Raw genomic sequence first — 12,823 nt, forward strand, 5'->3', positions numbered from 1 at the left:
CTTATACCATGCTGTTTTTGGTTCCCTTTATAAACATTCATTGACCTAATTGTTTTCTGCTGAGGTTATTTCGTCAATATAATTTTGCCTAAGACTGTAATGAAATATGTAGGTACCATATGTTCTGTATAGTATACAGTGTATACGCAAATAACATATTTACATACATAACTTCATATCAATTTACTAAAAACAAAAAAATGTGACGCAACAAAACGTTTACATTTCCACGTGGTTTCCTCGTAGTCACACATTTTTATTCAACCCCTAAAAGCATGCTGTGTTACTAAGAACATTTTATTTACAAAAGCTAAAGCTTTCGTTTTATATGTTAGCTTTTTGTGTGAGATAGCTAACATTTCTGTTCGTTCACTGTTAAATCTTTACATGACAAATGTTCTTAACTTTTGCAAAACAATGACTCATGTATAAAAACGAGTCACAATAAAATGTGTATAATTTAAATAATATGAATAAAAATATCAATGTAATATAAGATTTAGCAATAAAATTATTTGCAGAATTGGGATTTTATATAAAATTCTATGTAATTTAATAAATGTTCTGGGGCATTGGATACAAATGAAACATTTGACAAGACGTGCACAACAGGCAGCGTGGCCGAGCGGTCTAAGGCGCTGGTTTTAGGCACCAGTCCGAAAGGGCGTGGGTTCGAATCCCACCGCTGTCACAGTTTTTCTTTTTGTTTTTTTCCTTTAGTACAAAGGTCACTTATTTTTATTTGTATTATTTTATAAAAGGAAGAACGTTTCATGGATTAAACCATATTGTGAAGCTAAAATATTAAAAATGTGTCCAAGTTAAAGGCATAAAACAATAAATATTGATTTTATTGGAGAAAAAACAACTGGAGATATGAGTATTATTTAAAAAGTGTGTATTGAAAGTAAATATGAAGGTGTGTGGAGTTTCTTTAAAACCTATTTACTTCACATTCACTGATTATTTTTATATTTAAATGATAATGTTTGGTCATTATTATTGTACAATAAAAAGCATGTGAATTTGAAGTGCCTATATTTCAACATCAAGTTGTTTCTTTTGATTTTAAAACGTTTAAAATTTGAAATGGAAAATATATTTAAAAAGCGCACATATGGGGAATTTATGTGTGCAAGTTCAAAACTCAAGGAAATTTGAAAGGTTTGTTACTTACGGATCTGAACAGGAAAAAATTATTTAAAATAATCGACTTTTGAGCTTGATGAACCGTTCCTAGAGTCTTTATATGTTCTAGAAAGTTGTTTATTGAAATCTTAGGTACATTTTTGTAGTTGACTGTATCCTTAAGTTTTGAGCGCTTGGTATCTGTGGACTAGAATAGGAAAAAGTATAAAAATCTAATATTTTCTAAAGTTTTTGGCTATTTTCGCATTTAAGAACCATTCATAGACATTTCGTATGTTCCAGAAAGTTGTTTGTTGATACATTTGCTACATTATTGTGTATGATTGTTTTCTTGAATTTTGAACGGTTTAGTATCTATGGTACGGAAACCGAGAAAGGAGTAAAAAATCGCATTTGTCTTGCTATTTTGACCATTAAGAACCCTTTCTACAGAGTTCGTATGATCTACAAAGTTTTTTATTAAGATCTAAGGAACATTTTTAAAGTTGATTGTTTGATTCAATTTTAATCGGTTTGATATCTGCTGAGTAAAATAAGAGCAGAAATTATAATGGAAATTTGAGCTTGACGATTTTTACCTTGAAAACGAGGTTGAATGGATTTTATGTGTTCACAAACAGAAAAAACAAATTCATTCAATTTATGAATAGTGTTCAAAAATTGTTTCCAATGTTTAGATTTTTACATTGTATGAACCTAATTCATAAAGCAATAAATACTGGTTTCTTCTTTGAATGAAACATAAATAAACATGGGATATATGTATATTCTTTGCAAAATATGAACCAATTCATTCATTTCAAAATAATCTTCTTTAAAGTGAAAACTCTGTTTACAAATTCATTCATTTTTTTATAAACATTTTGTTTTTTATCTTATTTTGAGAAATTAGTTTTTTTAGTTATTTTTTTTTTTTTTTTTTTTTGTTATACCCTACACCACTATGTGGGGAGGGTATTATAAGTTGGTTTTGGCCAAAAAGTTTGTAACGCATCGAAATAATGGTCGTAGACCCATACTTATATATATCAAAATTAATGTCTCGACGAGCTGAGTCGATCTGGCTATGTGTGTCCGTCCGTCCGTCTGTCCGTCTGTCCATCTAAACCTTGTAATCACGCTACAGGCCGCAATTTTGATCGGATCGTCACGAAATTTTGGATGTTGATGGGGGTCCCGGAGGGGAAGAAGCCTATTGATTTTGGTGATGGTCGGATAATATTTAGGGGTCGGAAAAGGCAAAAAACTTAGGTGGATAAAAAGACAACTTTTTTTTGCAAAGCCAATATCTCAGCTTCTATATGGGGTATACCAAAAGCAAAACCTAAAAATGAAAGCAGAAAATATCAGCTTTCTAATGATGTAAAGTAGGTGCTCGTAGGTGATCAAACAACGAAGATATCGCAATAGTAGCAAATAAAACCCCAATTTTCATGTTTGCGATTTTAATTATATTGACAAATATCACAGCTTTGGTTGAAAATATTCCAAAGGCAAAGCCTGACTATGAAAGTAGAAGATCCCGTCTTTACAATGATGCAAACGAGGTCAGCGTAGGTAACCAAATAACGGAGATATCGCAATAGTCGGTAATACATCCCATTTTTCTACTTTTTTGGAAATCACGCTACAGGTCGCAATATTGATCGGATCGTCACTAAAATTTCAGGGTTAATGGGGGTCTCACAGATGAAGAAGCATATTGATTTTGGTGATGGTCGGATAATATTTAGGGGTCGGAATGGGCAAACACTTATTTGGAGAAAAGTCAACATTTTATTTCAAAGCTAATATCTCTGTTTCTTTAAGAGGTATATCAAAAGCAAAACCTGGCAAGGAAAGTAGAAAATATCACCTTTACAACGATGTAAAGTAGGTTGTCGTAGCTGCTCAAACAACAGAGATATCGCAATAGTCGGTAATGCATCCCATTTTCCGATTTGTTTGTAATCACGCTACAGGTCGCAATTTTAATCGGATCGTCACGAATTTTTTGGGAGTTGATGCGGGTCCCACATAGGAAGAAGCCTATTGATTTTGGTGATAGCCGGATAATATTTAGGGGTCGGAATGGGGAAAAACTCATGTGGCGACAAATTCAAAGTTTTATTGGGTTCTAGTAGGGGTATTCCAACGACAAAGCCTGTCAATGGAAGAAGAAAATATTACCTTTACATTGGTGTAAAGCAGGTTGGCGAAGGTGGTCAAACAAGGGAGATACCACAATAGTCGGTAATGCATACAATTCTTCAATTTTTTTGCAATCAAGCTACAGGTCGTAATTTTGATCGGATGGTCACGAAATTTTGGTTGCTTATGAGGGTCCCAGAGACAAAGAGGCATATTATTTTTTGTGGTAGTCGGTTTATATTCCCTAAAAGAAATGTTTACCAGTGAAAAGCTTATGCACAGGGGTAGTAGTGGTGTAGGGTATCACATGGTCGGGCCCCGTCCCGACTTATAGCCGCCTTTGCTCACTTGTTTTTCATTTAATATTTTCTTAGTTATTATTGTTCCTTTAAACGTTTTCTCCTCTGATTAACTTTTCATAATGAAAATTACGTTTGTCTTGTAAATAACCATAACATTGTGAGCCATATGTACATACATATTGAGATTATCATCTCTGATTTATTTATTAGATGTTGGATTTATACTAAAGAAATTCAAAAATTGTATATGCGAAATAATTCTATTGCTATAGTGTTTTCTAACAACAAACGAAATCAATACGTGGTGTGTTTGTTAGTGTGGTAGATTTGATTTGTTAGTGGTGGTTGTTTATGCTGTTGCACTTTGTTGACACGGAGTCAATGTGCGTTTTGATACGATGGATGGGCAGTGATGCCAGATTTGCCGATTTTTAATCCAAAAAAATAGAAATGCCGATTTTTACCCCTAAAATGCCGATTTTTAGTTAAGGCAACTTGTTCACATAAAATTTCCGTTTTGTATGCAAATTGTGGTTGCTAGAACTAATTTGGTACAATAACAAAGACAACTAAATCGTCAAGAGTAGTTTGATTAATAATAATAAATTTTTTTTAACATATTATAAAAACAGTTTGAATTTTCTTGATTACCAAAACGTGTACTTCAGTATATGGCGAAAAACAAAAATGTTTTACAATCGATGAATCCGAGTTTCACCCATTCAGAATTCGCGGAATGTTAGCATATTCTATATAGTATGATAAACATTCTTTAAAATGAAGTGTTTTAGGAGGGATCCCATAATATCGACCATTAAAATTAATTTACGTGGAAGCTGTGTTGGCATCAATGTAGAAAAATAGGTAAAAATGGGTTGAAGCCAACAAGTTTTTTTATGCTCCATTCCGATTTCTGCCTTAACCTTACATTTTACAGACATATGCCCAAAGAAAGACTCAAAGAATACTTCATGGGCAATATGATACTAGTGTATCATTTTTCGATATATCCACTACATCCACCTAAAATTGATGCTGACATATTGAAGCCGGAATTTCGGGGTTTTTTGAATTTTTTTAATAATCCGGACGCGCAACAAGATAATATTCCAAACTCATAATAGGATTATAAAACTCGTGATTTTACGTCGTGTATGGCTTATCTCATGAGTGTGCTCCTTCAAGCATCCTAGTAATTGGAGTCTAGAGTCCAATATTTGATGTGTGATTTTTTTTAAAAAACCTATTTTTAGCGTTTAAAATTTACAAGTGTCATTCAATTTCCTTTGTACCCCGCGTGAATTTAGTTTTTTTACGCGACGGATCTAATGAGCCCATCCGTGAAAATAGGAAAATCAGCAAAAATTTATTTTGACAAATCCGCGTACCAAACCGCGATTTTCTTTAAATTTTTTTACGTAAATGGAATCCTTTATACGCGATTACAATATTTGCGAAAACGCGTGCCATAAATTACAGAGATTCGCGAGTTATATAGGATTTTTTCCAAAAATAGAAAGTGGAGGCACATCCGCGGTTCTTGAAGAATCTGATTGAAATATGTGTAGATAAACATGTTTTTGATGGGTGCTACTGAAACCGGATGCGCATCAAAATCGTATGCAAATTGCGCGATTTTTACCCACTTTAATGTTTTTTGCATTGTGTGATGCAACTGGCGGCACACTTTGACCGCAGAGTGAAACATCGAAATATGCATAAATATTGAAAGAGATTGATTCGCTTATTCGCGAATAATAGGCTTTTTAATTTACACATTTTTTGAATGATTGTAATTTCAATATTACTCTTAATTTCCTATCCTTATAAGTTATCACAGTAAGCAAATAAGCTTTCACGATGGTAAACCATATTTCTTGATGAAGTTTTAGTAGTACACATTAATTATTGTATGGGATTTTAGCGAAATAGTTGGAGAACTCCTTAATTTTTTTTTTAAATTTTTCGAATCAAACCAAAAAATATATTTGCAACAATATTTTTCAACAATAAGTTTTTCTCTTTTGTTGTTGCTATAATATACAATTTATGTACCCAATCTCTATAAATTTGTTATCATATTTTTATACGCATTGTCTAGATTCCGCATATATTTTTTAATTTATTTTTAAGTGTTTGTACGGACTCTGGGACAGGATAATTTGGATTTTCTTAAAATTTTTTGTACTATTTGTTGATTTTCCGCGAAAATAATAATAGATTTAATAACTATTTAAACATCTACGAATAGATATGGAATGCTGTTAACGATTTATGCATACATTTTCTCATAACAACAAATAAGATATTTTTAAATATTTTTTCTTTATATGAGAATAAAAACCGCCATAACTTTTGCGCGCATCGTCCAATTTTGTAAACGCGAACAGATTTGAAACCAGAATTTTTTTCTTAACCTCTATGCCAAAAATTGTAGATGTGCTCGCAAAAAAATTTTTTAATTTTTTTCAAATGGAATTGCAAAGGATTTTTGTTTTTCGCCATATACGTCAAGGAAATTTTTCAAAAAATGAAATTGCCGAAAAGTAAGTTGGTGGAAATAATTAAAACTGCACAAACTTTTACATTGAACTTTGTGATCAGATTTTAAAGCGGTTTGATTTTGAAAACAAATTTAAGTGCCTAGCTTCCATAAATCCAAGTTCTATAATAAATGGCACAGAAGATTCATTTTTCGACATTATAAAGGAATACGAATGCTTTATAAACATAAACGAAAAGCAAGACTTGGACTCAGAATTACGCGAACTTTCACGTTTAAATTTCCAAAATTTGTTTCAAGGTAAAAAAGTAGGGTTGCTAGAGTTTTGGAAAACTGTATGTTAATTAAGATGTGCAAATTCTGAACCATTATTTCCTATTTTGACCAAATTTATTAAACATATTTTAGTCTTGCCACATTCTTCAGCAAATGTGGAAAGAGTTTTTAGCCAAGTGAATTTAAATAAAAACAAGTGTCGAAATCGATTAGCTAGGGAATCGATGGAAGGTATTCTCTTTACTAAAGACTACTTAAAATTAAATAAGTCCAACTGTTATGATGTTGTCATTAAAAATGATTTGTTACGAAACTTTAATTCAAATATTTATGAATGAAATTGAATTTAATTGTAAACCAACATTTCAAAATTGTAATACACAAACTATCACCTTATTAGTTAACCTTTTAAGATAATATTTGCATAAGTTTTGTTTAGCTTGACTGAATTGAAAATATATTGATCTCACGTACTTATAAATACAGTTTGTCAAGTAATTGTTTTCGAACCAAGAAAACTAACATTTTTCTGTATTAATTAATGAAAAAAAATACTGATAATTGTGATAAAAATGTCGGGTTTTTTGCAAAAATTAGTTGGACGACTTAAATAACGAAAGCAATAACTACATGTAATGCAAGTTGTCAAATAAATGTTTTCGAAATGTAATGGAGGTTCCAATATACCCCATATTTTCGGTAAATACTTGAAAATCAGGACAATTTATGAATTTTATTTTTAACAGGGAGTAATTACTAACAAGTATCAACAATATTAGTCATCGAATATCCGTACTAGGAGGGTTACCATATGGACCAAGGGAGTACAAGGTAATATTATATGTAAGCAGGGTCCTGTAGGTTTTAAACCGGGAATATTTGAAAACTAAGACGTTTTATGAGTTTCTTTAGTTCACTAGGATGGATTGTCATCAACTAATATAAATATTACCTTCAGAATAATTAAATCAGGAGAGTTGCCAGATGTACGAAAAAGGTACCAGCTTATATAAACAGTAAACGAGACCACCTGTGTCTCAAAACAGGGCACCGAACTTTGTTGTTTCACTTAATATTAATAACATTTCACGAAACTATCGGAAATATCGCAGTAAGAGACTAATATTGCTTAGAAATGTATGGGGTACAGATTTCGACAATTTTCAGAAATGCCTACTACGACCTATTGGACTCATTTCGTGTACTCTGCAATACTACTCAGCATATTTTTTAAGGAAAAAATGCTGGCGGCAAAATAATGCTTCTATTTTACCATGGAAGCCAAAAAACTTAGAGAATTCCTCTGAACTGGCTCTAAACAGTTCACATCGGATGTCCATTATAAAATCAGTATAGACTGACAATATCTTGAATATGTATTTCTAAGCGATATTTGTACTTTTATGTCATATTTTGATTTGTTTTAGAGAATTGTTTCATCCATTAATTCAATTTGAGTTAAATAAACAAATCTTAAGCCCTGGTTATGGATTCAGGTGGTCTCATTTACTGTTTATATAACCTGGTACCTTTTTCGTACATCTGGCAACCCTCCTGATTTAATTATTCTGAAGGTAATTTTTTTTAGTTGATGACAATCCGTCCTAGTGAACTAAAGAAACTCATAAAACGTCTTAGTTTTCAAATATTCCCGGTTTAAAACCTACAGGACCCTGTTTACATGTAATATGACCTGGTACTCCCTTGGTCCATATGGTAACCCTCCTAGTACGGATATTCGATGACTAATATTGTTGATACTTGTTAGTAGTTACTCCCTCTTAAAAATAAAATCATAAATTGTCCTGATTTTCAAGTATTTACCGAAAATATGGGGTATATTGGAACCTCCATTACATTTCGAAAACATTTATTTGACAACATGCATTACATGTAGTTATTGCTTTTCGTTATTTTTTGTTGGACCACGTGGGTTAACTTTTTATTTATACATCCAATCTTGTCTTAAATAAGTCGTCCAACTAATTTTTGCAAAAAACCCGACATTTTAATCACAATTATCAGTAATTTTTCATTAATTAATACAGAAAAATGTTAGTTTTCTTGGTTCGAAAACAATTACTTGACAAACTGTATATACTTCATATGTATATGGTATATTCATACATATTTTGAATTGTTGCCTTGTTTTATGAATTGTTAATTGTTTTGTTGTACTTAAAATGTTATTTTTTAAACTTATGCTTATTAAATAAAGCGATAATTTGAACTGAAATAAATGTTTTTTTAATTTGCCGATTTAGCCGATTTTGGCACCCGAAAAGTGCCGATTTTCGACCAAACTTATCTGGCATCACTGTGGATGGGAGGAAGACAAAAACAATAGAGCCAAAATTTGGCCTTCGTAATATTTTGTCCAAACATAGTTTAAATTCGAAGATAAGCCATATCGGTCCACTCCTTCAGGTACCTCCCCCACAAAAGTTCAAAATTGTTCGGAAAAATTGTGCGCACGATAACTCTTGAAGGGAGTGACCGATGTAATCCATACATCGCACATCCTAATATATCTACCGGATATAGATCAGGTTCGAATATAGACTGTATTTGTCTACTCTTTTTGGAACCTCTCACACAAAATTTCGGATAAGTTCACTATAAGACCTGCTCTCCAATCACTTTGAATTTTGTTGAAGCGATTTGCATTCGCTACCCCCATTACGACGTTAAAAGTTTAATTCAGGGGCAAGACCATATTTCTTAGGAAAACAGGCCGAAATGTGTAAAAAATCCCTATGTCACTATATGTGGCTGTCGGAGAGCACGATAACTCTTGAACTGTTCAACCGATTGGGTCCAACATTTGGCCTTCGTCATATTATATCCAAACTTAGTTTCATGGGGCAATACCGGTCCACAACTTCCGGTATTTCTCCCCAATATTTAAAAAATGTCACGAAAATGCTAGGACGATATCACTTGAATGGAGGCAACAAATTTGGTCCAAACTTTGGATCTCCAAATATCTCAAAATTTAGTTTAACTTCTAAAATGGCCAATATCGTTCCTCCCTAAGGGTACCTCCCCCATAAAGGTTCAACATTTGAGTCTTAGTGAAGTAAATTCCTAATCCACATTTTTGTCGGCAAGTTCAAATGTCCAAAAAGGGCCACAAAATTCTGAAGAGACCTTAAATACATTCGATCTGTCCGTAGGCGAAAGTTTCACTTCACATTGGCTGAGGGTATATGTATATCTATCGGCAAAGCCGACTGACACTTTTTTTTCTTGTTCAAATCCATTTTCGCACTGGCCCGTTTTCGACCCCCAAAACAAGTCTTTTTCCAATATTCAACCAAATACACTTCTAAGATCTACTAATTATACCCTACTCCACAATGTGGGAAGTGTATTATAAGTTTGTTTTGCTAAAAATTCATGTAACATCGCGAAATATTCGTCATATCTCGACGAGATAAAGCGATGTGTGTCTTTCCGTCCGTGTGTCTGTCTGTCCATTATAAATTGTAATCAAACTCCGGGCCGCAATTATGGACCGATCGTCACGAAATTTGGTATGGAGGTCGGTTTCATATCAGAATAGATCGTTATTGTTATTGGTGATGATCGTGAAAAATTTAGAAGGTGAAATGAACCAAAAACAAAATTTTTATCTGAATTTGCGTTCCTTAACCCCAAAAAGTAGTAAAACTTGGAGCAAAATTTAAGAGAGAGCATGCAAAAATGGCGTTCTCTTTTACTACTTTCTACTAGACAAATTTCGTTGTGTAAAAAGCGGAAAATCTGTCAAATTGCTGATTTGACATGTATTTGACAATTAAGGCAAAAGAAAAAAGAAAACAACAAAATAAAAAGAAATAAAATAAAAATAAGTAATACAAAATTGAAACCAGAGAAATAAACAGTAGTGAATTTTATTTTGTTTGTTGTTATTTTTTTAAGCAGTCCTGTTTGTTTTTTGACATTGCTGCCAGATCTACTAATTTTCCGTTCCCAGCAAGTTTTAGTTCTCTCTTTTGCTACTTTTTCCATTAAAAAAGTAAAGGAATAAAGCTAATCTGTTTCAACTAAAAACCACCAAACCCAAAGAAAAATGGAAAATATAAATTTCCTTTATTCTCATTTTTAATATTTTCTTCATTGTAAATGTTTGCAGGGTTGTTTCATGTAAATGAATAGAGGGACCAACGTTTCTGAATGTATAACGCCAGTAGTTCAGTTATTTTTCCCCAGTTCATTGTTACAAATCAGTTTAAGTTAATCATGTTCTATTTGTAGAACTACAATTCGATGTGTAAATAAATGTTCAGAGTTTTTTTTCCTAAGTCCGCGTCCTTTCAACACCAAGTCGGGCGCAAATTTTTTCTTCTTTTTTTAGTATAATTGCTGATTATTATTAAAAAACCTTGTGACAGCGGTGGGATTCGAACCCACGCCCTTTCGGACTGGTGCCTAAAACCAGCGCCTTAGACCGCTCGGCCACGCTGCCTGTTGGCATTTTCCAATGGTGAAATATGCACAGTGTTCAACACAGACATCCACATTTGAATAAAAAGGTCGAACTATGAGTGCTAAAGGGTTCAAAGGTCATGCATGTTCTTTAGTTTATGACAAACAATAAATGAAATTAATGGAAATGACTTTCATTTCCGCAAGGCGAACAGAACTCCCAAAAACGAACAGAACTCCCCAACGAATTATTCTTTTCTAAATTTCGAAAGTTAAAATTAGGTATTTTCATTTCTTTTTTCTTCTTTGTAAATTTGGATGTAAAAATGTAAAATCTAATATATTGTCACAAAAACATTCATAAATAGTGAAAATTGATCTTTGATTTTTTCAATCGCGTGATTTTTTCAAAATAGCGTTTTAGGAATTATGTTCGTTGGAGTTATGTCACGGTACCACCCACTTTGTTATCCGACAATTCAATTCGAAATTCCTTACAATTCATTTGAATTTTTTATTATTTCGCTTGCAAAATTTCAAAAATTTGTGTTTAGAGTTCCGTTTTTTATATTTAAAGAGCAATTTTGAATTTGCTATTAAAAACAATTATTGTAATTGAATAAAATTTTCAAAAAAATTATGCAAACTAAAAATTGGAATACATTTGAATTCCTAATAAAATTACATGTGTAATTTTTCGAATTACTCTTGCAATTCTTTCAGTTATAAATTATATTCTCGGATTCCAAATAAAATTTTAGAAATTACAAATACCTAAAATGTTTTGATTCCAACCTGAAATACATGTACAGTAGGCATAAATGAAATTAATCAATTATATTTATTTAATGCATTTGACTTGGTTCATGGTGGTAACCTAGTTTAAAATTCTTAACAATCCTTACACCTAACAATTTTGTTTGTAATCCCACAACCCTTACCATCCCAATGAAACCCTGCTTGCAACAAATTATCATTTCACAGAAAAATATCCAATTAACACTTAAGGGAAATGTCAGAATTCACAACATAATCTACTATCTGTTGCCGTTCGTGTTGATAAGGATGATGGTACATAACAACAATATTAATAATGATGATGTTGATGTTACTGACACTGACATCTTAACTTCCCTTAACCCTTTTTACCCCTTTATCGTGTGGTGTAATATTACAACGGCAAACAACGTTCAAAGATGAAAACGCGCGACCATTAAGCGGAAACATGTTGATCTCCTTTAAAGGCCGCAAACGACCTTTTTTCACTTTGACCTTAGCCTAACCACCCACGGAGTTAATTGTCTTGATACGCTTTGATTTGTTAAGCCAACAAAATTATCAAGGAAATTAAAGAAATTTCCCTTTTCGCTTAAAGAAAAGCGACGCCGCCAAAACCACGTTACTTGAGGCAAAATATAATATTGGAAAATCTAATAATTAACGGCGATTTTTTGAAGAGGGGAATAATAGCCACTTACACCGCAGGCAAGAATGTAGAAGGGCGGGTAATCAGCAGGAAGGAAATTTGTGTCAACCGTTGGGCAATGCGGACAGATCCGTTGTGGTTTACAGATGTATTTTTTGTGTATTTTTAATCTTAAAATTTTCCTTTAAATGCATTTTTTTCGTTTCCAATAATTTACATTGGCTAATATTGCAAACCAAAGCGTTCACGCCTTCATCCATTATTTTCAATGTCGGTAATCTGAGCAATGGCTACTAAAGAAATTTTTAATTTTTTGTGAAGTTAAAATTTTGTTAATATCATAAAAGTTATTTTACCACTTGCATACAGAATTTCTTTACCCCAAAATATTACCGAATTTTGAAAATAACGTCTTTCATTTATTTTTAAACAAACAACAATGTTCCCCTCTGTAAAAGCACAGATGTATTAACTGACCCATAAGAAAAAAATTTTCTTTATATTTTGCATTTTTAAAAACGTTTGTAAAAAAGTAATTTTACTAATAATAATTGAAAAGAAAAAACAACAATTTTAATATTTTACTCATTTAAATTCGAAAAATAT

At 32.3% G+C, this 12,823-nt stretch overlaps 2 non-coding genes across 2 annotated transcripts; one reads left to right on the forward strand and one right to left on the reverse strand.

Moving 5' to 3' along the window:
• The first annotated feature begins 611 nt into the window (after positions 1-611).
• On the forward strand, positions 612-691 carry TRNAL-UAG (transfer RNA leucine (anticodon UAG)). Its single transcript has one exon. It is a non-coding gene; the product is annotated as a tRNA-Leu (tRNA).
• A 10,060-nt stretch (positions 692-10,751) lies between these two features.
• Positions 10,752-10,831, reverse strand: TRNAL-UAG (transfer RNA leucine (anticodon UAG)). Its single transcript has one exon. It is a non-coding gene; the product is annotated as a tRNA-Leu (tRNA).
• Positions 10,832-12,823: the final 1,992 nt, after the last annotated feature.

The sequence above is a fragment of the Musca autumnalis genome, unplaced genomic scaffold (genome assembly GCF_047663935.1).
Source record: "Musca autumnalis isolate F117 unplaced genomic scaffold, ASM4766393v1 scaffold_1, whole genome shotgun sequence".
NCBI lineage: Eukaryota > Metazoa > Arthropoda > Insecta > Diptera > Muscidae > Musca > Musca autumnalis.